Source organism: Aotus nancymaae, unplaced genomic scaffold (genome assembly GCF_030222135.1).
Source record: "Aotus nancymaae isolate 86718 unplaced genomic scaffold, 86718_ANA_hifiasm-v0.15.2.pri h1tg000009l, whole genome shotgun sequence".
Taxonomy (NCBI): Eukaryota; Metazoa; Chordata; class Mammalia; order Primates; family Aotidae; genus Aotus; species Aotus nancymaae.
Window position 1 is genome coordinate 12,059,759 of NW_026988420.1, and position 23,304 is coordinate 12,083,062.

Genomic DNA, 23,304 nt, shown 5'->3' on the forward strand with positions numbered 1-23,304 from the left:
AAGGATCATGGTGGTAGGGGGCAGAGGGCAGATAAAAATTTTTGGAAGATCTTTGTTCCTGTAAGGCCTTAAGTTATAGAACTCATTATGAAAGAAAACTTTTTTAAAGCTTGAAATTTTTAACACTTTATGTGGAAAAGAGAAACAAACAAGAAGCCCAGAACAATATCAATTGATTTTCCAGATGCTTCAGTGAATTAAAGTATTCCAAGGAGCTTAGCGTAAACAGAAAGTTTTACTATTGGATGGGCTTCCTATTTGGGAAACACTATTTACACAGTCAACCCTGAGATAGGCTAGGAATATCTGTAGCAAATGTTATTATAAACTTGCTCTCAAAATCATCAAGTTTGAAATCCAAAGCCACTCACTGGTAAACTCCCAAGGACAGCAGACTCTTAATCGTTGATACTATTCCGGTCTAACAAAGGCTATCATGAAATGTATTACAAACCCCTTATTAATTGCTTTCATATTATCACTGCTTCCCACATTTGAAAGAATAATTAAAAATTAGCACACTTCTATACCATCTTAAACCTTCTAAACTATTTCCAGATTGTATCATATTGTTCCTTTTGTCAAGGAGAAACCTAGTTCTTATTTCTGTCTTATTTGAGATAGTAACTCATGGCCACCCACTGAGTTAATAGTACAAGGCTGAGGCTCCCAAAGCCCTACAAAATATACATTTCAAGAGCATTTAAAAGGACATTCTGTAGCTGAAACTGTATATTAGTTTTAAGCAACTAAGGTGTTCTTAGTCTCTTTGACAGTAAGTCATTGTTTTGACAGAAAATTACATGGTCTTCATTTAAAAAGAGAAAGAATTATCTAGGACACTGTCACTTAAAACGCAGTGAGTACAGTCATCATGAAAAGAGTGAAAAGTTGCAGGATTTAAGTTACAGGACTTGGATTCTTGTTTATGCTCTTGGTGTTGGCAGGTGAATGACCTTGACCAAGTTGCTCAACTATCCTGTGCTCTATTTTTCTTTATATAGAAATAGGGCAATAATATCTATTTCAAAAGTTCTTGTGAAGATTAAATGAGATAACACGTGAAAATGCTATGAAATTGTAAATTGTTGTTTATAATTATATGACACAATGGCATTTGTTTACCTGACTGAATAATAGACAAAATACTGCATTAGGGCAAAGTCTGTGTCTCTTTTATCTTAATTATTCCCATTAAGATAGATCATCATAACTAGTATATATACCTACATACATATATATTAAATACTCTGTGAATGCTTATTTCAAATTATCATGTAAAATAGAGGAAGTTATCCTGAGACATGAAAAACTATATTTATCCCATATTTCAAATTTAATCCCTGGTAGAGAAAAGAATCTTGGAGAAGGAAAGAACATGAAAATTTACTTTACAAACATTCTATTCCAAAGACTTTTCTAGGTCCTTGCAGAATTATCTCAGATAATCATTTGAATATCTTCACCAAGCAAGAATTATTACAACCACTTTTGTAGACAAACAAGGCTCTAAAACTAATGAATTTGCTAATTTTATTCATGGTTAATATCAAGATCAGAGTCTCAACAAAGCTCTTATTCTTTGGATTCTACTGCCTTTTCCTAACTATATTGTATCGCCTTGGGTCTATTAGTTATTCATTATGAAAGAAAGGGAACCCAATTTTTACTTGGCCAAAATTAAATACCTGTCCCCTCAACCGTCTGTAATTGTGTCTGCAATCATCACTGTTAGTTGGACATCTTTTGAGCATTGTGTCCCAAATTGTGTTTCATGAAAAAGTGGTCTCATGGAATGCTGCACAAATAGCATCACATATTAAATCCCTCCACAGAGATTCACAGAGTACTCTAACAAAATAAAGGCTCTTCAAAGTCCTAAGCCAAATAAATCTGTTCAAAATACCCAAGAGGTCCTTTGACCATGAAAGCCTTCCCCTCACCAGAGTATGGATTAACATTCAGGGAAATGGGACAATACATTGGGAAATATTGCCTTAGGGTCATCTAGGAGCAGGTGTTCTTTAATAAGATAAAACATGACCATCACACAAGACATAAAACTTGCTTACACTGTGATACAGTTTGTTTTATTGTTCAAGCCTAACTGTAGCCTCTTTAGTAGGTAGTAAATCAGAGTGAAATTACAAAACACACAATGTTTCTCAACACAGCAGGTGTCTTGGAGGAAGGTTCTGGGCCACTTAGAGCTACGGTTCCCTAAAGGAGGAGTTGCTAAAGATAAGGGGTGAACAGGTTGTCCCTGAGGACAGATGTATCTTCTTGATTTTGTTCATTATTCCCAGGTAATGAACAAAATATTTTTTAGAAATAAGTAACTCTGATTCTACTATTATTTAAACTTGGGGTTATTCTTTAGGCATAATAGAATAAATGGCTTGTGGTATTGTGAGATGCTCATGAACTAATCCCTCATGGAGAAATTGTGCATATAGGCTAAAGCCCTCACTGAAACTGAGTAGGATGTTGGGGCTAGATCATAAACTTTCTTATGTCTGGACTAACTTCTCCCAAGAAAGGGTAATGGGAAGTGTGTTTTATTATCTTGTAAAATGCCTCTTAAGGGAAGGAAATTTCTGAGCCAGGGAAGAACCAGAAAAAGGAGACACTGAAGAATATATCACAAAACTACATTCATTGGTTTTGAAATTAGAAATACTAGAAAGGGAAAACTCTTCTCTCATTACAGTGGTCCATCATATCACCTAGAGTAGGAACTTCTGCCCCAAGCAATCTGCCCTGATAGGAAAGAAATACAATTAGACAATCCTGCCTGAGCCTGAGATGATAGTACTGTATTAGAAAGCTTAATTCTCACCATTATATTCCAAATATTCTAAGTTATAATAGAAAATTGTTAGTTCCCATATGTGAAAAAGTTCAAAACTAGCACTGAGAATATACACTGAAAGTTGTTTAGCCCATACTTGAAATACAGATGTTATAAAGCATTATTTCTTAGGAAGTTTGGAGTTCTGAACACTTCGATAGCATAAATACACATCCATGCCTTTTGAGAGATGCGAGGAATTGCTAAGATTACACTGCAAAACCTATCAGTAAAAAGTATTTGAGAAGTAATTTTATTTCAGTAAGAGAGAGCTCCTCTTAGCTATTTTTATTTATAAAACATCCTAAGGAATAGCTATTTCAATATTACTATGTATAGAAATTATTAATAACAGCTTGATCTCTTAGTTATTTAACTATATACTAAAGAATCTAGATTTTATCTTATTTTTATTTTTACAGATTCATGGAGTACATGTCAGTTTTGTTATATTGATATACTGTATAGTGGTGAAGTGTGGGCTTTTAGCGTACCCATCACCCAAATAGTGAACACTGTACCTAACAGGTAATGTTTCAACTCTCTTCCACCCTCCCTGCTTTTGGAGTCTATTATTCCCCTCTTTATACACACACATACCCATTGTCTAGCTCCTGCTTATGTGAGAACATACGGTACTTGATTTTCTGTTTTTGAGTATTTCACTTAGGCTAATAGCTTCCAGCTCCATCCTGTGTGACACTGGTTTCACAGAATGAGTTAGGAAGGAATAGCTCTTCGTCCATTTTTTGGAATAATTTCAGTAAGATTAGTACCAGCTCTTCTTTGTATGTCTGGTAAAATTTGGCTATGAATCTGTCTGGTCCTGGGCTTTTATTTTTTAAGAGATTTTTCATTACTGATTTAATTTCATTGCTCATTATTGGTCTGTTCAGGAAAATCTAGATTTTATATTTCAAACATCTCACAATTTCTTCTACTAACAGCATTTTAGCAACTCAGTGATACCTTATTCTATGATCCATGTTCCTAAATTATCTTTAAGCTTTAAAGTGATAAAATAATTAGGATACACGGTTTATATCTCAGATAGTAACGTCTCTGAAGTATACTCTCTGATATAAACTGTACTAGGGGATCTGAGAATGGAAAGAACCCTAATTCGATTATCATTTATCCTCCTGCCATAGCTCCACTGAGCAAGCATAAAACGTGTGGAATGGCAGGATTCTTAATTGTCCTATGTGACAAGGCTAATATTTTTGAATTCATTCCTTATCCAGAATTTTCCCCAAAGTCTTGCCCAAGTACCAAAGAATGTAACTTAAGTCTTAAATTTCCCTTCATTGTTGGTTGCATAATTCTCTGAGAGGCAATGACCAGAAAGTCCTTCCATCTTGAAAACTAGGAAACACTGGCCTTTAACTTAAAGCCTTTATGTCTGAAAAAATGATGACTATATGTGCAAAATATTCTAAGTCCAATAGAATGCCAGCTGGATGCAAATCGAAGTTATGCTTCCTTTAAAAACAAAACTTTAAACTTCAAACTAAACTTTTTCTTACCTAAAAATTTCTACAGTAACAAACTGAGGGCCCTGAAAACATGTCTCCCAGCGAAACTGATTCCACTCTCTCCCCAGACGTCCTTAACAGAAACCAGGAGCAGGAGTAATAATCAAGCCCTTGCAGCTGCATCATTAGCAGCTCATGCCATTATCCAGCAAGTACAGTGTTATCAGAAATCTTTCATCTTGGACTGTGAAGGGTCTTGGGTTTTAATTTGCACCTGTGCAAATTTCATTAAAGCAATGAGCCTCAAATCTGACAATACCAAGGTTCAGATTACACAAGTAGATGGGACTTACTTTGTATAATGTAGTGTGTACTCAGTAGCCACTCTTTGCCAAATCTGCCCCCATGTGACCAATGTGCTGTAGAGCATATGGTCAAAGAGAAGAATGCAAGGGAAACAGACTGGTTATGGGATTACAATTAATGGTCACATGTTTTTTGTTCTGCATTGAAAGAGAAGTAGCTGTAGTTTAGTGAACTGATTATTGCATATGACTTCAAAAACTAAGTTCAAATTCCTAGTCTGCAACTTAGTGGTGTGTGACTTCAAGGTAATCACTCAACTTTCCTGAGATTATTTCTTCATCTATCAAAATTGGGCATAATGACAAAAGAATAGACACATAGATCAATGGGTCAGACTAGAGAGCCCAGAAATAGAACCATACAATACAGTAAGAGAGTCAACTGATCTTTGACAAAGGAGCAAAGGCAATTCAATGAAGAAAGGATAGTCTGTCTTTTCAACAGATGGTACTTGACCAATTGGGCATCCACATGCAGAAAAAATAAACCTAGACTCAGAACTTACACCATATGCAAAAATTAACTCAAAATGGATCATATGCCTAAATGTAAAATGCAAAGTCAGAAAACTTCTAGAAGAAAACACAGGAAAAAAATTTAAATGACTCTAGGGTTGGCAATTACTTTTTAGACACAATACCAGAACCACTATCCATTTTTTAAAAAATTGTTAAGTGTGACTTTACTAAAATAAAAGACTTCTGCTCTATGAAAGACATCGTTAAGAGAATAAGACAAGCCACAAACTGGGAGAAAATATTTGTAAGAATATATCTGATTAAAAAAACACTTGTATCCAAAATATAAAATTGGACTTAATGAAAATTGTACAATTATACACAAAACTTGATTATTGTTCCTGCTCCTGATTTCTGTAAAGGAAGTTTGTGAAGAGAGAGTGGAATAAGTTTTGCTGGGAGAAATGTACTCAGGTTTAGTTTGAAGTTTAAAGTTTTTTTTAAATAAAGCATAATACTAATTCAGATTTTATCAGTCTGGCATTCTGCAGGACTTAGAATATTTTGCACATATAGACATCATTTTTTCAAACTTAAGATATAGGCTTTAAATTGTCTTGGGTTAATATAAACTAAATGAGAAATCAATTTTAAAAGTTTCTGAAAAATAAAAAAATAAAGAGAAGTAAGCTAATGCACTCCTACTTCACTCCTGGAACACTTGGTTCTAGTTTGACTAAATTTACCAATAAAATAAGCTTGATGGACTTGTAAAAGCAAAAAAAGTTCCTGACATACAAATAAAATTCAGTGTTTCCTTTTTTTAGTAAGTTTTTTTATTGTTTTATTTTAATAAGTTTTTGAGGAGAAGATGGTGTTTGTTTACATGGATATGTTATTTGGTGGTGATTTTTGAGTTTTTAGTGCACCCATCACCCCAGCAGTATACACTGGACCCAATGTGTAATCTTTTAGTTCTCACCATGCCCCAACCTTTCCCCCAAGTGCCCAAAAATCAACATATCATTCTTATGCCTTTGCATCCTCATAGCTTAGCTCCCACATATGAGTTAGAACATACAATGTTTGGTTTTCCATTCCTCAGCTATTTCATCTAGAATAATGGTTGCCAATTCCATCCAGGTTTCTGTGAATGCCATTATTTTGTTACTTTTTATGACTAAGCAGTATTGCTTAATTTGAGGGCAAATATAATGTTATAATGCAGACATATAACTGCATATACATCTAATTAATAGACATTTGATTTTCTACATGCCACAGTCCCTGGCTCACAAGATACACTTTCTGGTAATGACAGTGGGTATTTTCTTATTGCCTCACTCATCTAGTAGTTATTTCTTAAGAAGGGAGCAGCCCAAAAGAATTCCCACTTTGCAACATGTCCAATTCTGTGTTTTGTAAGAATAAATTAAAAATGATTCATCCTTTCTGTAAAAGACAGAATATGACAATCATAAATGCTTATGGAAAGGATATTTAAGACTATGCAAACACAAAATATTACTTGGATCTATCCTCATTACAAATTGCTCCAAAACTTTTACTCATAAAACCTAAATTATTTGGAGAAATTTAAGATGATGTATAAGAAATTCAACTTATAAAAAAATCACTCAGCAATATCTGGTCACTATTTTTATGAGGGAATAATCAAATTATACAATATTTAAATTGTATGTTATTTTCATAATATGTTTTTATCATATTTTAATCTCAAAGTAGTAAGTTATGGGGTGGTTTTATTAATATCTTTTTTTTTTTTTTTTTGGAAGATGGGCTTCAAAATGTTCTGCTGTATTGACTCTTATCAACACGGGCTGATTGATCTGCACAAAGGAGCAAAATCTACTGTGATCCATTTCTTCTCTGAACAACTATCATTGATTCACTTAGAACCAGCACAAGGAAGACTGGATCTTTACTAGTTAATATGCCTAAGATTTCTCTCCCCTGATGAAATACAAATTTCAATAACTGGAAAGACTTTGTCTTACAGTTTGTCAAAATTCTCAGAGAAAGGTCCAGGAAACAGACCCAAAAACGTTACAAAAGAAGTAAAAACCATGGACTCTAATAGGAAAACTAAAATAGGAATCTAAAGCAGTGTAAAAAGCTGATAGGTATCCTTCTCTTTGGTAATGGAATGATTGATGCATCTTAAAAGCTAACAATCCATACAAATCTGACTATTTTTATTTATATTTTAGAGACAGGGTCTGGCTATGTTGTCCAGGGTGTAGTGCAGTGGATATTCACAGGTGCAATCCCACTACCAAGTTTTGACCTGTTACATGTTTGACCTGGACCAGTTCACCCCTCCATAGGCAATCTGGTGGCCCTTCACTCCCTGGAGGTCACCATATTGATACCAAACTTATTGTGGACACTCAATCAGCATAGAGCACTACAGCCCAGAACTCTGGTCTCAAGCAATCCTCGTACCTCAGCCTCCCAAATACTATAGCTGGGACTACAGGCACATGACACTGCACCCGGCTAACAATTTCTTTAATGGGAATATTTTATAAAGAGTAAGATTCTTGTTCTACTTTGCACTTAAAAAATTAGGAAACCATCCAAAGTAAGGTGACTGTACAGAATATACATTGTGTCTACTCTGGCTCCATGTATTTAAGTAGATAGCAAGCTAAAGAGACTTTCTGGAGGGAGCTGGAGTTAAGTCTTAAAGCAAGAAAGGATATGGGGAGGAGGGCAGGTGGTTGTGCTGGATGAGCCATGAAACAGGAATTAACTTTAGCTATAGCACAAAGTATTTAAAAAAAAAACCCAATGCTAAAATGTGGAGCCCTTTTGGCACATACAGAGGAAAGATGATGGAAAGAAAGGAGGAACTGAGTTAATGAAGGACCCCGGTGAATATGCTGGCAGTATGCTGCATCTCAAGCAACTTACTTAAACTTTCCTCATTTTAAATGTCATTGTGTAAAAGTAATCTCCAATGCCCCTGTCTGCCCATGTGTTTGTTCAGTCAAGGACCTTTCCTTACAAACGCGTTTAGGATTAGGTGACTCTTGCATTGGTAGCTGTGAGAAAGAACCTGAACTTACTAGCAGCTGAAGCTGAGGAAAGGAGGGCTTGAACGTGGCCTCCTGTGGTATGGGCTAATGCCAAAAGGGGTCCAGACTTATACTAAGGACACATGTCTTGTAATCCTTTGCCAAAATTGTCCCCACACATTAAAAGCCACAGCTTTTATACTGCAGGAAAAAGCAAGTCAGGTCTGAAAGCGGGACAAAAATAAATCTATCTCTGCAAAACTCTGATTAGCATTCTGGATCTGGATCTTGGGTGAGTTGATGCTTTTCTTCCATTAATAATTCCTCCCAGTCACGATACTGTCCAGTGAAGATGAAGTTTGAGCAGTTCCATCTTTCCTACCAGATGACTGTGGGAAGTGCATATGCTTTAAATATAATCAGCCTATTATCCAGCTCAAGCAGTAAAGTGTTCTTTTTAATTTGGCCATCATCACCCCACAAGAAGCGCATCCTCCATATGCTAAAGTGCGGTAACCTGTGGGCTGCAGCTTGCTTTTGCACTGCAGATTTTTCAATGTAATTGCATGTAACACTTTATTTATAGTAATGAAAAAGTACTTAAAATCCAATTGCATAGCTGAAAATTGCATATCTCTAAACAGATACAGAATAATTAAAAAGAAATCCAGTGCGTATCTACAGAAACTCTTTAGAATTACCAAAATGACTTATTTCAATATCCTCTGAGCAGCTCCTCTGGTTGAATTGCTAGCCTATATTAGGTACATTAGCCTAATACACATTTCATATGCCTTAATAGGGAATTAAAAATGTAGTTTCCTTGCATTTGTTTTTCGTTTTTAGTTTTTGGCCCAGATAATTCATTTAGGAGTGGTATGTTTCCGTGAATTTCCTTTGCCCAGAGATGGTTTGAGTGAGTACAGTTCCTTACTGAGACCATCCTTTGAGATGTTTAGTGGTGGGCAGAGGATAAAAGGATTGTGTTTTCAATGTGGATAAGGAAAGTGTGGCTTTATGAGATGATATTCACTGACTGCACCAAGTTTCCTATGTTTCATATCTTAAAAACTCATAATTGGTCAATATCCACTCATTCTAAGAGCAGATAGGAATACCATGAATGATGGAAATCCATCCAGAGTGCTATTAATACTTTTAATTATTCTTGTATGTGCCACCCAAAACTAAAAATAAACACACAAATAAACTGTCTAGCAATATGAAAAGTTGATAGGTATATTTCTTTTTGCTAATGGAATGACTGTTGCAGCCTAAAAGCTAAGCTAAAAATCCACATAAATCTAACGATTTTTTTAAAAGAGACTGTTTTGCACATAGGAAGATTCTTGCTTTACTTTGCAGTTAAAAACATTATTCTCAGTTGACCGGGCGTTGTGGTTCATGCGTGTAGTCCCAGCCGAGGCAGGCAGATCACACGTTCAGGAGTTTGAGACCAGCCTGGCCAATATGGTGAAACCCCGTCTGTACTAAAAATACAAAAATTAGCCGGGTGTGGTGGCGGGCACCTGTAATTCCAGCCTCTCGGGAGGCTGAGGTAGGAGAATTGCTTTAACTTTTGAGGCGGAGGTTGCAGTGAGCCGAGATGGCACCACTGCACTTCAGCATGGGTGACAGAGGAAGACTCTCTCTCAGGGGGGAAAAAATTACTCTCAGTTAAAACTCCTGTGCTTCAGGAAAAATAATCTATTTGAAAGTTCATATTAGTAACTCCAATACTGCATTAATGCAATTACCAGTCTTTAATGTATATGGCATAATTGAAAACATTTTCAGTAACAAAAATAAATGCATTATTTATACCCAGCATGAAGAAGTTGAACTTGCTGTGGAAACCAGGAATTTATTCATTATACTCAATTTTCTCTTCATAATGGAAATAATAATTCCAGCATTTTTTAAAACTGCCAACAGTTTCTACATTGTCTGGAAGCTGTTTTTTCCAGATTTACATGTCTCTATTTTTTCTCATTCTGATATTCCTCCACAGTCTCAACAGAAACTCAGAAATGTTGTTCCCAATAGATGTGAAATGACTCCAGATCACTTCATCCCCCACCTCTGCCACATCCCTTAGGTCATTTTCCTTGTAGTTTGGTGCCCTCTTGCTCTCTACTCTGCCTCCTTCCTTATCAAAACAGCTCCCAGAAACAGACCTAGTGTGAGTCATTTTCATGAGTATGAAGGTCAGTGGCTGCATTACTTTGTTTTTCAGGCAAATGAGTTGCAGGCATCAGGAAATGCAAAAAAAGATGTTTTAAGAGAGAAATTTATATAGTTACAGTGAATCACCTCACAGTTTCACCTTATTCGCCCCAACACAATACTTAGTTTACAAGGGAGGAGGAGGCATGGTCCTCTTAAATTTATAGATTAAATAAATACATTTATGTGGGGCTTTATGACCTTCATGATTTTGGTTCCTCACCAATATGTTTGACAGGACACATTTCCCTTTGGGTTTTATAACTGTAATCCAGCAATTGGTGACTTTTTATTCACCTATTACTAATCCGTGCCTTTTCTGTTACCTTCTTTCTATTCTTCAATTGAGGAACATCCACTCATACTTTTCTATTCTGTTTCTTCCCTTCTGATTTTTCTAATTGCATTCTTCTGATGCTTTATTTCAGAAAGATGACTATACCTATGGTTCCTGTTGATCAGTATTATCATTACATAAAAGATTATTTTAAAGTGGTGCACTAGCCACGTGATTTACGTCACCTGCTCCCTATTCCAGATGAAAAAGTCCAATCAGAGGGAGTGAGTGACTTAAGTAAGGTCACATGGCAAGTGGCAGGTGGTTGGCAGCATTTTCCCTCACACCCAGGAGTTGTTAATCCATTTCTGAGTTGGCTGGACCAGCATGCTCCTAGGCAGAAAAGGCATGAGAATGATGGATGGCCATGCCAAAACAAAGACCGAGGTTTTTGTGGATTGGAGCCCTCTTCTATACCAATGGTTTCCTGGGTCAGGCAGACCTCTTATTCTGAAAAATTTGACACTGAAATTCCATAATCGGGTTGGGGGACAAGATGGCTGACTAGAAGCAGCTGTGATCAGAGGCTCCCATGGACAAGAACCATAATAGTGTGTCAATCCTGCACCAACAACCTAGGTATCCATATCCAGGTTCTCTCATCAGAACTGACTAGGCAGCTGGCATGATCCACAAAGAGGAAGGTAGAGCAGTGTGGTGCAGCAGCCCACCTGAGAGCCACAGGGAGCAAGGGAGCCCCAACACCCCAGCCAAAGGAGGCAGTGAGTGAGCATGCTACCCAGCAGGGGAAACTGTGTCTTTTCCATGTAACTGTGCACCCCATGCATCTGAACACCCACTCATGAACCCATGCCACCAGAGCCTAGGTTCTTAACTCTGGAGCCATGCAGATTCTCAACTGCCTCTTAGCTAGAATCTGCTAAGTCTTCTGAGTCTTCAGGGAGAGGAGGGACCAGCACCACAGCTATAGCTGCCTCCTGTCTGAGCTGTTTGAGCTCCTTGAGAGAAGGGTAGCAGCCAGCACTGGGACTCATAACTGCCTAACATGCTAAGCTACCTGGGTGGGAGAAGGGTGGCATCCTTCTCTATAGCTCCAGGCCACACTTTTCCCCTGCTGGAGCCAAGGAGGCTGGACAGCTTGGTCCCAAGAGGTGTCCCCCAAACCCAACACACCAGCTGTGGCAGACCGCAGCCAGAGCACCTCTTCAGGCCTGATCGTGACTCATCCATCCTCGTATGTTGGGCCCTCCCTCCAGGAAATTGAACAACTCCAGCCAGAGGCTCAGAGACAGAACCCTGATCTCCCTGGGCCTGAGCCCATAGGGGGAGGGGTAGCCACAGTCTCTGCAGACCAGTAGACTTAGCCTTTCCTGCTGGTAGTTCTGAGGAATCTGGGCAGCCCAGATGATTGGGTTTTCCCCAAGTGAAGCACATTCCCCCACCAAGGGACAAAGTGCTTCATTAAATGAGTCCTGTTCTCTGTGCCACCCAAACGGGTGAGACCCTCTAACAGGGGTTGTCAGACACCCTATACAGGAGCGATCCTACTGGCATGAGGTTGGTGACCCTTGAGGTCAGAGATCCCAGAGGAAGGAGCAGGCACCCATCTTTGCTGCTCTCCAGACTCCTTGAGTGACATCTCTAGGCACAGGAGTAAACTAGATGAACAGGGCCTGAAGTGAAGCCCTTGCAAACCACAGCAGCCCAACAGAAGAGGGGCCTGACCACTGAAAGAAAAACAAACAAACAGAAAGCAACAACAACAGCATCAACAACAAAGAAAGTACACACAAAAACCCCATCCAAGGGTCAGCAGCCTCAAAGATCGAAACTAGACAAGATGAGAAACAACCAACAAAAAAACACTGAAAACTCAAAAGGCTAGGGGGCCTCTTCTCCTCCAAATGATTGCAACACCCCTCCAGTAAGGGCGCAGAACAGGACAGAGGATGAGATGGACAAATTAACAGAAGCTTCAGAAGATGAGTAATAACAAATTCTGCTGAGCTAAAGGAGCATGTTCTAACCCAGTGCAAAGCAGCTAAGAACCTTGATAAGAATTACAGGAGCTGCTAACTAGAATAACCAGGTTATAGAGGAACATAAATGACCTAACAAAACTGAAAAACACAGCATGAGAACTTCTTGAAGCATACACAAGTACAACAGCCAAAACAAAGAAAGGATATCAGAGTTTGAAGACCACCTTGCTGAAATAAGGCATGCAGACAAGATTGGAGAAAAAGAAATAAAAAGGAATGAACAAAGCCTCCTAGAAATATAAGACAACATAAAAAGACTGAACCAAGAATTGACTGGAGTACCTGAAGGAGACTGGGAGAATGGAAACAAGCTGGAAAACACACTCAGGATATTATTCAGGAGAACTTCCCAAATCTAGCAAGACAGGCCAGCATGCAAATTCAGGAAATACAGAGACCACCTCTAAGATACTCCACAAGAAGATCAACCCCAAGACACGTAATCAGATTCTACAAGGTCAAAAAGAAGGGAAGCCCATCAGACTAACAGTAGACGTTTCAGCAAAACCCCTGAAAGCCAGAAGAGATTGGGGGCCAATATTCAATATTCTTAAAGAAAAGAATTTTCAATCCAGAATTTCATATCCAGCCAAACTAAGCTTCCTAAGTGAAGGAGAAATAAACTCCTTTCCAGACAAGCAAATACTGAGGGATTTTGTCAGGAGCCTGCCTTGCAGAAGCTCCTGAATGAAGACCTAGATACTAAAAGGAAAAATCAGTACCAGCCACTGCAAAAACACACCAAAATATAAAGACCAATGACACTATGAAGAAACTGCATCAACCAGTGTTGCTAATAACCAGATAGCATCATGATGACAGGATCAAATCTACACATAACAATACTAACTAACCTTAAATGTAAACAGGCTAAATGCCCCAATTAAAAGACACAGACTGGCAAATTGGATAGAGTCAAGACCCATCAGTGTGCTGCATTCAGGAGACTCAACTCATGCGCAAAGACACACATAGGCTCAAAATAAAGGGATGGAGGAAAATTGTCCAAGCAAATGGGAAAGCCAAAGAAAACAGGGGCTGCAATCCTAGTCTCTAACAAATCAGACTTTAAACCAACAAAGATCAAAAAAGGAAAGAGGGGCATTACATAATGATAAAGAGATAAATTCAACAAGTAGGGTTAACTATCCTAAATACACATGCACCTAATACAGAAGCACCCAGGTTCATAAAACAAGCTCTTAGAGACCTACAAAGAGACAGAAAATTAACAAGGATATTCAGGACTTGAACTCAGCTCTGGATCAAGTGGACCTAATAGACATATACAGAACTCTCTACCTAAAATCAATAGAATATACATTCCTCTCAGTGCCACATGGCACTTACTCTAAAATTGACCACATAATTGGAAGTAAAACACTCCTCAGCACACGCAAAAGAACTGAAGTCATAAGAGTCTCTCAGATCACACTGTAATCAGATTAGAACTCAGGATTAACAAACTCACTCAAAACCACACAATTACATGAAAACCTACTCCTGAATGACTCCTAGGTAAACAATGAAATTAAGGCAGAAATCAAGAATTTACCTGAAACCAATGAGAACAAGAGACAATATACCAGAATCACTGGGACACAGCTAAAGAGGTTTAGAGGGAAATTTATAGCACTAAATGCCCACAGCAAAAAGTAGAAAGATTTCAAATTAATGCCCTAATATCACAATTAAAAGAGCCAGAGAAGCAAGAGCAAACTAATCCAAAAGCTAGCAGAAAACAAGAAATAATTAAGATCACAGAAGAACTGAAGGATATAGAGACATGAAAAACCCTCCAAAAATCAATGAATCAAGGAGCTGGTAAATTAACAAAACAGATAGACTGCCAGCTACAATAATAAAGAAGAAAAGAAAGAAGAATCAAATAGACACAATAAAAAATGATAAAGGAGATATCATCACTAACCCCACAGAAAATTCAAACCACCATCAGAGAATACTATAAACACCTCTATGCAAATAAACTAGAAAATCTAGAAGAAATGGATAAATTCTTGGACACATACATCCTCCCAAGACTAAACCAGGAAGAAGTCAAATCCCTGAATAGACCAATAACAAGGTCAGAAATTTAGGCAGTAATTAATAGTCTACTAGTCAAAAAAAAGCCCAGGACCAGATGGATTCACAGCTGAATTCTACCAGAAGTACAAAGAGGAGCTGGTACTATTCCTTTTGAAACTATTCCAAACAATTGAAAAGGAAGGACTCCTCACTAACTCATTTTATGAAGCCAGCATCATCCTGATACCAAAACAGGGAAGAGATACAACAAAAAGAAAACTTGAGGCCAATATCCCTGATGAACATCAATGCAAAAATCCTCAATAAAATACTGGCAAACCAAATCCAGCAGCACATCAAAAACCTGATCCATCATGATCAAGTTGGCTTCATCCATGGGATGCAAGGTTGGTTCAACATATGCAAATCAATAAATGTAATCCATCACATCAACAGAACCAAAGACAAAACCACGATTATCTCAATAGATGCAGAAAAGCCCTTTGATAAAATTCAACATCGCTTTATGTTAAAATCTCTCAGTAAACTAGGTATTGATGGAATATACCTCAAAATAATAAGAGCTATTTATGACAAACCCACAGCCAATATCATGCTGATGGGCAAAAGCTAGAAGCATTCCCTTTGAAAAGCAGTATAAATAAGGATGGCTCTCTCACCATTCCTATTCAACATACTATTGGGCAGTCAGGCAAGATAAAGAAATAAAGGGTATTCAAATAGGCAAGGAGGAAGTGAAATTGTCTCTGTCTGAAGACAACATGATTCTCTATTTAGAAAACCTCATTGTCTCAGCCCAAAACCTTGTTAAGCTGATAAACAATTTCAGCAAAGTCTTGGGATACAAAATCAATGTTCAAAAATCACAAGCATTGCTTTACACCAATAATAGAGAAGCCGAGAGAAAAATCATGAATGAACTCCCATTCACAATCACTACAAAGAGAATAAAAGACTTAATACAGCTAACAAGGAATGTGAAGTACCTCTTCAAGGAGAACTACAAAGCACTGCTAAAGGAAATGAGAGAGGACACAAACAAATGGAAAAACATTCCATCCCCATGATTAGGAAGGATCAGTATCATGAAAATGGCCATACTGCCCAAAGTAATTTATAGATTCAATGCTATTCCCATCAAACTGCCAGGGGCATTCTTCACAGAATTAGAAAAAACTACTTAAAATTTCATAGATAATCAAAGAAGACCCTATATAGCCAAGGCAATCCTAAGCAAAAAGAACAAAGCTGGAGGTATCATGCTACCTGACTTCAAATTATACTGCAAGGCTACAGTAAAAAAAGCAGCATGGTACCAGTATGAAAATAGATATAAACCAATGAACAGAACAGAGACATCAGAAATAATACTACATATCTACAACCATCTGATTGTCAACAAACCTGACAAAAACAAGCAATAGAGAAAGGATCAATAAATATAAAATTCAATAAATGGTGGTAGAAAAACTGACTAGCCATATGCAGAAAACTGAAACTGGACTCCTTCCTTACAACTTATACAAAAATTTACTCAAGATGGATTAAAGACTTAAATGTAAAACCCAAAACTATAAAAACCCTAGAAGAAAATGTAGGCAATACCATTCAGGACACAGGCATGGGCAAAGACTTTATAACTAAAACACCAAAAGCAATTGCAACAAAAGCGAAAACTGGTAACTGGAATTGAATTAAACTAAAGAGCTTCTGCACAGCTAAACAAACTATCATCAGGCAACCTACAGAATGGGAACATTTTTTCAATCTACCCTTCTGACAAAGGTCTAATATCCAGAATTTACAAGAAAAAACCAACCCCATCAAAAACTAGGCAAAGGATACAAACAGACACTTCTCAAAAGAAGACATTTATGCAGCCAACAAACATATGAAGAAATGCTCAACATCACTGATCATTAAAGAAATGCAAATCAAAACCACAATGGGAAATCATCCCACAACAGTAAGCATGGTGAATATTAAAAAGTCAAGTAACAACAGATTCTGGTGTGGCTGTGGAGAAACAGGAGCACTTTTATACTGTTGGTGGGAATGTGGAAGACAGTATGGCAATTCCTCAAGGCTCTAGAACCAGAAATATCATTTGACCCAGCAATCCCATTACTGGGTTTATACCCAAAGGATTATAAATCATTCTACTATAAATATACATGCACACATATGTTTACTGCAGCACTATTTACATTAGCAAAGTCATGGACCCAACCCAAATGCCTATCAAGGATAGACTGGATAAAGAAAATGTGGTACACAGACAGCATGGAATACTATGCAGCCATATAAAAGAATGAGATCATGTCCTTTGCAGGGACATGGATGAAGCTGGAAGCCATCATCTTCAGCAAACTAAACACAGGAACAGAAAACCAAACACCACATGTTCTCACTCATAAGTGGGAGTTGAACAGTGAGAACACATAGACACAGGGAAGGGAACAACACACACACTGGACCTATTGTGGGGTGGGGCCAAGGGGAGAGAACTCAGAGGACGGGTCAACGGGTGCAGCAAATCACCATGGCACAGGTATACCTGTTTAGCAAACCTGCACATTCCGTACATGTATTCCAGAACTTAAAATTTAAAAACAGAAGAAGAAAGAAAGAAAATTCCTCAAGGAAACAGTCAGAAGGAGCTGTTCATCTGGTCTTAGTCATTTTCCAAGCATTTACCAGGTGTCTACTCTTGCTGGGCACCCTTAACTGAAGGGCTGGGGAAAGAATTTGTGATACAGAGATGAATATGAGATCACCACTGTCACTGAGGAGCTCACTGCACAGCAGGACAGACAGAGTAATGTGGGCCATGGCATTCGAATGCCATAGTCCTGAGAGGCAGAGAAGGGAAACTGATTAACTCCTTTGTCCAAGGGATTATCAACACTCTCACAGAAGAGGTGAGATTTAGTCTGAGTAGTGAAAGAACAGATGACCACGTGAAAATTGTAGAAAAATATATTCTATGCAGAAAAAAACAGCATGCATCCAATACTTCATGTGTCAAAAGGCACAATACTTTCTGGAAACCATCAAAGATGTGGCTTGTATGTTGAAGAGCTGGGAGACTGTCAGGAGATAAACCTGGAAAGAAAGGGTGGGAAAAATTTTTTAAGTGAGGGGCGCAATAATGAGTTTGATTTTCACCTTCTAGTTACAAAGTTTTTATTCAAGGAAACGGAATTGCCTAATCTGCATTTTATGATCTAAAGACAAGATATAAGGTATATAGAAGACAGATGAATCCCAAGGCAGGGAGACAAGTTTGAGAACTAGTACTAAAGGCTGGGCAGAACTGTAAAAACCCTTAACTAGCACAGGAGCCATAGAAATGAAGGAAAAGAGAAAGATAATAATGGCAAATTCAAGCAAAAAATATTATCTTAAATTCTATGCTGTCTACTGTCTAGTCTTTGACACCTTCTCTAAGGAAGATGTTGAAATCAGTAACAGTAAAAATCGGGTAGTAGAAGCTGGAATCATAGGTCCTGCAAGTCCAAAACACTGGCCTCCATGCTGACACTATAAATGGTATGAATCCTGTCCTTGTCCTCTGAGCCCAGGAAGGGAAGGTGACAGTAGAAAGAGACCACGTTTGTACACGGAGAACTTTTACATCTAAGTCAAAGTGAATAAAGGCTGGAACAGTCTACTCCATATCATCATGGACTGTCTCCCTGGAGGCCTTTCAACACTATTTCTTGGAAGGTTTAGGTTGGATTCTGTGAAGCTAAGGCACACCTGTCATAATGTGCCCAAATCATTCTAAGCTCCAAATGTAAATAACGTGCTGCCCCGGCCGTGCCAGTCAGAGATCATAAAATCTCCATGCTCATCTTTTTTTTTTTTTTTGAGTGTGCATATCGGGCAAAGAGTGGCTCATGCGGTAAGACCAGATGAAAAATCAGCAAGGTAATGGACATTAGGGAATGGACATGCATGAAAGCAAAAGCACTGGAACTCCAACCTACGGGTCAGTGCCGGGAAGTCAACCTGGAAAATGATGGAAGAACTGAGTGTTGGAATCAAGTAGAGGAAACACTTGCTGACATCCAGTGATGAGACTCAACCTTTGTTTCCCCTCTGTCCTTTTCCAACTTGCAAACATTTTCCAATACTTTCTTCCCAGATGAGAATTTAAGAAAAAAGGTCCCTTGCTGTTCTCCTTTTCAAAGCCCCCATTTATGACCTTAGACTGCCAGCATTCCTAAAATTCCAAGTCTGTTCTCTTCAGAAAAGTCCTCTGGGTATGGGACTGCATCTGGAGTGGGGAGCTAGAACAGGCAGAGGAGTAGGGGAAGCCCGGTGGAGGGGCATGCACACCTTCTTCAGAGGGGAAAGGAGGCAGGGGTTTACTTCAAAGCTGGAGAGAGGGTTTAGCCTTCCTTTTCTACCACAGCCAAACAGCTTCACTGACCATCTCTTCCCAAAATCAGCCACACAATCAAAGAGAGTATGTTGGCATCAGGATCTTGACGGGAGAGAGTCTTGAGCCTCTAACATTAGAAAAATAAGCAGTCATCCTCACACTCTTGCCAAAATTAGAATCTTCTCTGTCTTCTGTAACATATCGTGATCAAAAGTGTATATTCCTATCCTGTCTGGCAGCTCTTCTACTCAGAAACCCCATTCTAAGTAAGTGGAGATCTTTCTGGTTCCTGTTATCTTGGAAATATAATTCCTAACCCTTATCTTCCTCCTGCTCCACACTTGGTCATAGCTCAGGATGTCATCAGAAACATCTTCCTTGAAAGTTGTAAGCAAAAGGGAGTTCAACCTGCTCATGTGTGCAAATGCCAGTGCATCTGGCTTACTCAGCTGGTGATGGTGTGGGCTTCTACTGTCCAACACTGGTATCCACAGTACATTGGCCTCAGTTTCTTTTTAAGACTGTGATGCTCAGAGTTGCAGTTCAAGAACATCTCCCCTAGGAATCCAAACTACTACAGCCTGCTTTTCATCTTTGTAAGCAATTAGTTACTAAGTACATTGAATCAAACGCTACTTCTAGATTTGGGAGGCTCCCACTGTCCACAAGTGTCACCACCACAAATCTGAATTATAAGGGAGTTATGCACAGGGCCTTTCCTGAGTCTTCACTCTCTATGCCATTGCTTTACCCCAACATTGACACATTTGTGAAACCAGGGTAGCCTCAGCAGGAAAAGAAAGAGCTCAGAGTTTTGTGAAGAAAAAGAATTGGGGGGACAGGGCTGCTTACAGCTTAAGTTTATAGCTCCTGTTCCCTCAGTGACGTCTTTCATTCTACAGGTCTGACTCCGTCCCTCTCTCCTTGCTACCTTTCAGCTCACTGCACATCCCTTTGTCCCTACACCAATGTGGAGTCTTTGGAAATTGCCCTGATTTAGGAAATTCTTGAGTCAGCTTCAGTTATTACAAGTGACGCTTATTAAGGAACTGAGGAGAAAGCAAGCCAGTCCACTGGTAATTACCTTAAATCTCTTCCAGGGAAAATAACCAACAAGGTCTTAATGTTCCCCTTTACTTGACTGAATTTTAGACAGGTTTCTTCCTGACTGTATATCCTGGACCTCCCTTTTCTTAGAGTATTTACTTGGGCGGGGGGAACTTGTAACAAGTTTATCTGCCCCTTTGAGATATCAATCATCTCTCAGCATCTCACCAGTTTTACATCCCAGGAATGTCTTTGCCAAGGATAAGGGAGCCATCCCTTTGGTAAGTAACCATTAAGGAAGACAGTGCCCCTATTCCCAATCCCTGTGGGAAGGTAGAAACCTCACTTTGACAAACACCCATTGGTAAACACAGACGGCCAAATCTCACTGACCAACCTCCCCCAGCATTCTCCAAGTTTTTTACCAGCTCACCTCGGTACACTCATGCCTCCCTTAATAACGGGAAATGTGTCATTAGATGACTTCAAACATTATAACACGCACTTACACAAACCTAGATAGCAGAGCCTACTACACACCTAGGCTACAAACCTGTACAGCATGACACTTTACTGAGTATTGTAGGCAATTATGACACAATGCTATTCGTGCATCTAAACAAATCTAAATATAGAAAATACTCAGTAAAAATACAACCTAATCTTATGGAACCACTGTCGTATATGCAGTGTGTCATTGACTGAACTGTCACGAGCGCATGACCATACTCAAAACCACTCCCGCCTTTTGCTTCAGGGAGAATTGAATCCATCTCTTTTCTCCTTTGGAATAGTCTTGCCCTCTATTGCAATAATATTTCTCTCTCTCTCTTTTTTTTTTTTATGAGATGGAGTCTCACTGTGTTGCCCAGGCTGGAGTGCAGTGGTGCAGTCTCAGCTCACTGCAACCTCCACCTCCCAGGTTCAAGCGATTCTTCTAGCTCGACCTCACCCAGCTAATTTTTGTATTTTTAGTTGGGATGGGGTTTCACTATGTCGGCCAGGCTGGTCTTGAAGTCCTGACCTCAGGTGTGAGCCACTGTGCCTAGTCACAATAATCTTAAATAACTGTTTCCCTGCCTGTTTAACTGAAATTTTTCTTTTACAGAACCCAGGATTCCAAGCTTGGTATCCATTTCAATTTAATTCTCTGTATTGTCAATCCAAAAATGTAATAGTTGGATACATATTATTATTGGTTTGTCAAAATCTGTAGAATATACAATACCAAGAATGAACATTAAGGCAAACCATGGACTCTGACTGATAATAACATATCAATGTAAGTTCTTCAATCACAACAAATATACCACTCTAGCACAGGGAATAGGCTGTGAATATGTGTGGGTGGGAGTTATATGGGAACTCTATGTACTTCTGCTTAATTTTCCTATGACTTTAACTAAAAAATAAAGTCTAATATTTTTAAACATTTCATTGTGCCATTTAAACTTGTGTGCCATTTTTAAATTTTATGCCCTTTTATCTGATTCTTATATTACCTTCAATAGATGCCTTGTTTGTCTTTAGAGAGACAGATATGGAGCAGAATTCCTTAAGCCTCTCAGTGAGAATCCAGGGCTAGAATCCAGTGGGTCTGTCTCTCTGAATACTGTGACTAGAAAAAATTGCTTTTAAAACAGAAAGCTGGTTGCAAGAGAGATATTTAGTTTCACAGGCCCTGAAGGTGGGCTGGAGAGACTCTAATAAATAGACTGTGTCCCAGTTCCTTGCAGTGTTAAGCAGACAGGATTCACTTTCATTTCAATCAATATCCATTGTAATATGTGAAAATATCTCAAACCTAAGAGTAAATATTTACAGATTTGCATTAAATGTATGTGACACACCTTTTTAAAATGACTTATTTTAACTAAGATTTTTAAAATGTATACCATGTAGCAATTTTTAACTTCTTATCATAGGTCCTATCTTCCTTCACCTTCTGATTTGATTACATTTATTTTTCCACTGCAACTTTCAGTGCATCTGGGTTTAGTTTTCCTGATCTGACTACTAAGAAATTGATGGCTCTCTCATACTGGTCTGTATACAGCTACCTAAGTCTGGAGTAAGACTGGTCACTCCTTAGTAAGCCCCTTTGCTATACAGCAGACCTGTTGCCCTTCTGTAGAATAGAGAATCCCGCATGCCGTTTCCTTTATTATTTACATAGCCTGTGTGCTGTTTTTAAATTTTTGTCCTCCTATCTGATTTGCCACTGCAAACTGCACACTACTAAATGCTTTCTGAGGAAAAAGAGGTTATGCAACAGAAAACTGGATCCCTACAAGTTATTAAATCCTTAGTGGTCACTGTGCTTTATCATTTCACCTTTAAATGAAGGCTGTAACATTTACAATCCACTATGTGACTTGCATGTGTAAGAACACTACCTGGCTATTTATAGTACCAAATTGCCTCCAGAGATGGGGCGAAATCCCCTCTCACATTATAAAAGCAATCAGCTGTGCTGCCTATCGTATGAACTAAGTAAGATCATGAAGGAAAATAAGAATTATGTTCAAACTGCATCAAATTGTGTCCTCCATAGAAGGACAATAATAAAAATATTTTGGTAGATGAATTACTTGATTTCTAGGCTTTATTTTAAAATTCATAGACTGCATTTGCTTAAAAAGGTAGGGGGAGTATTAGAAATATCTTTCTGTAAAATTCAGAATGGCCTGCTGAAGAGCAATTTATGATTCAAATGAGTTTTAATTTCCTTTCAGGCTAATCACAAAATGAAAGTTCAGTTAATTAGCACCAAAATACCTTTTTTCATCTCATAGTATATATATGAAAATTTTACCTTGTATGGCATACTTAACAGCACACATTTTTATTTGTAAAATCAAGATCCGTGGAGAGGCAATACTGTGAAACTCATTTTGACCACAGAGCTTAATCCATTCTACGGTATTGCTCAGAGTATTTAAAAGGCGGGGAGACCAAACACTGCCTGTCAAAATCCTGCACATGCCTGATCTAAGCTGCCGTCTGTGTCCTCAATTTTTAGTGAAGTGTCACCACAGCCAATGGCCCAACGCTAATCTCT

At 38.4% G+C, this 23,304-nt stretch overlaps 1 long non-coding RNA gene across 2 annotated transcripts in view; it reads left to right on the forward strand.

Moving 5' to 3' along the window:
• LOC135273831 (uncharacterized) overlaps positions 1-7,202 on the forward strand; it is a 440,128-nt gene extending 432,926 nt beyond the window's left edge. For both annotated transcript variants that reach the window (XR_010341621.1, XR_010341620.1), the window contains exon 4: positions 6,947-7,202. This is a non-coding gene — a long non-coding RNA (uncharacterized LOC135273831). The remainder of the gene's footprint in view (positions 1-6,946) is intronic.
• Positions 7,203-23,304: the final 16,102 nt, after the last annotated feature.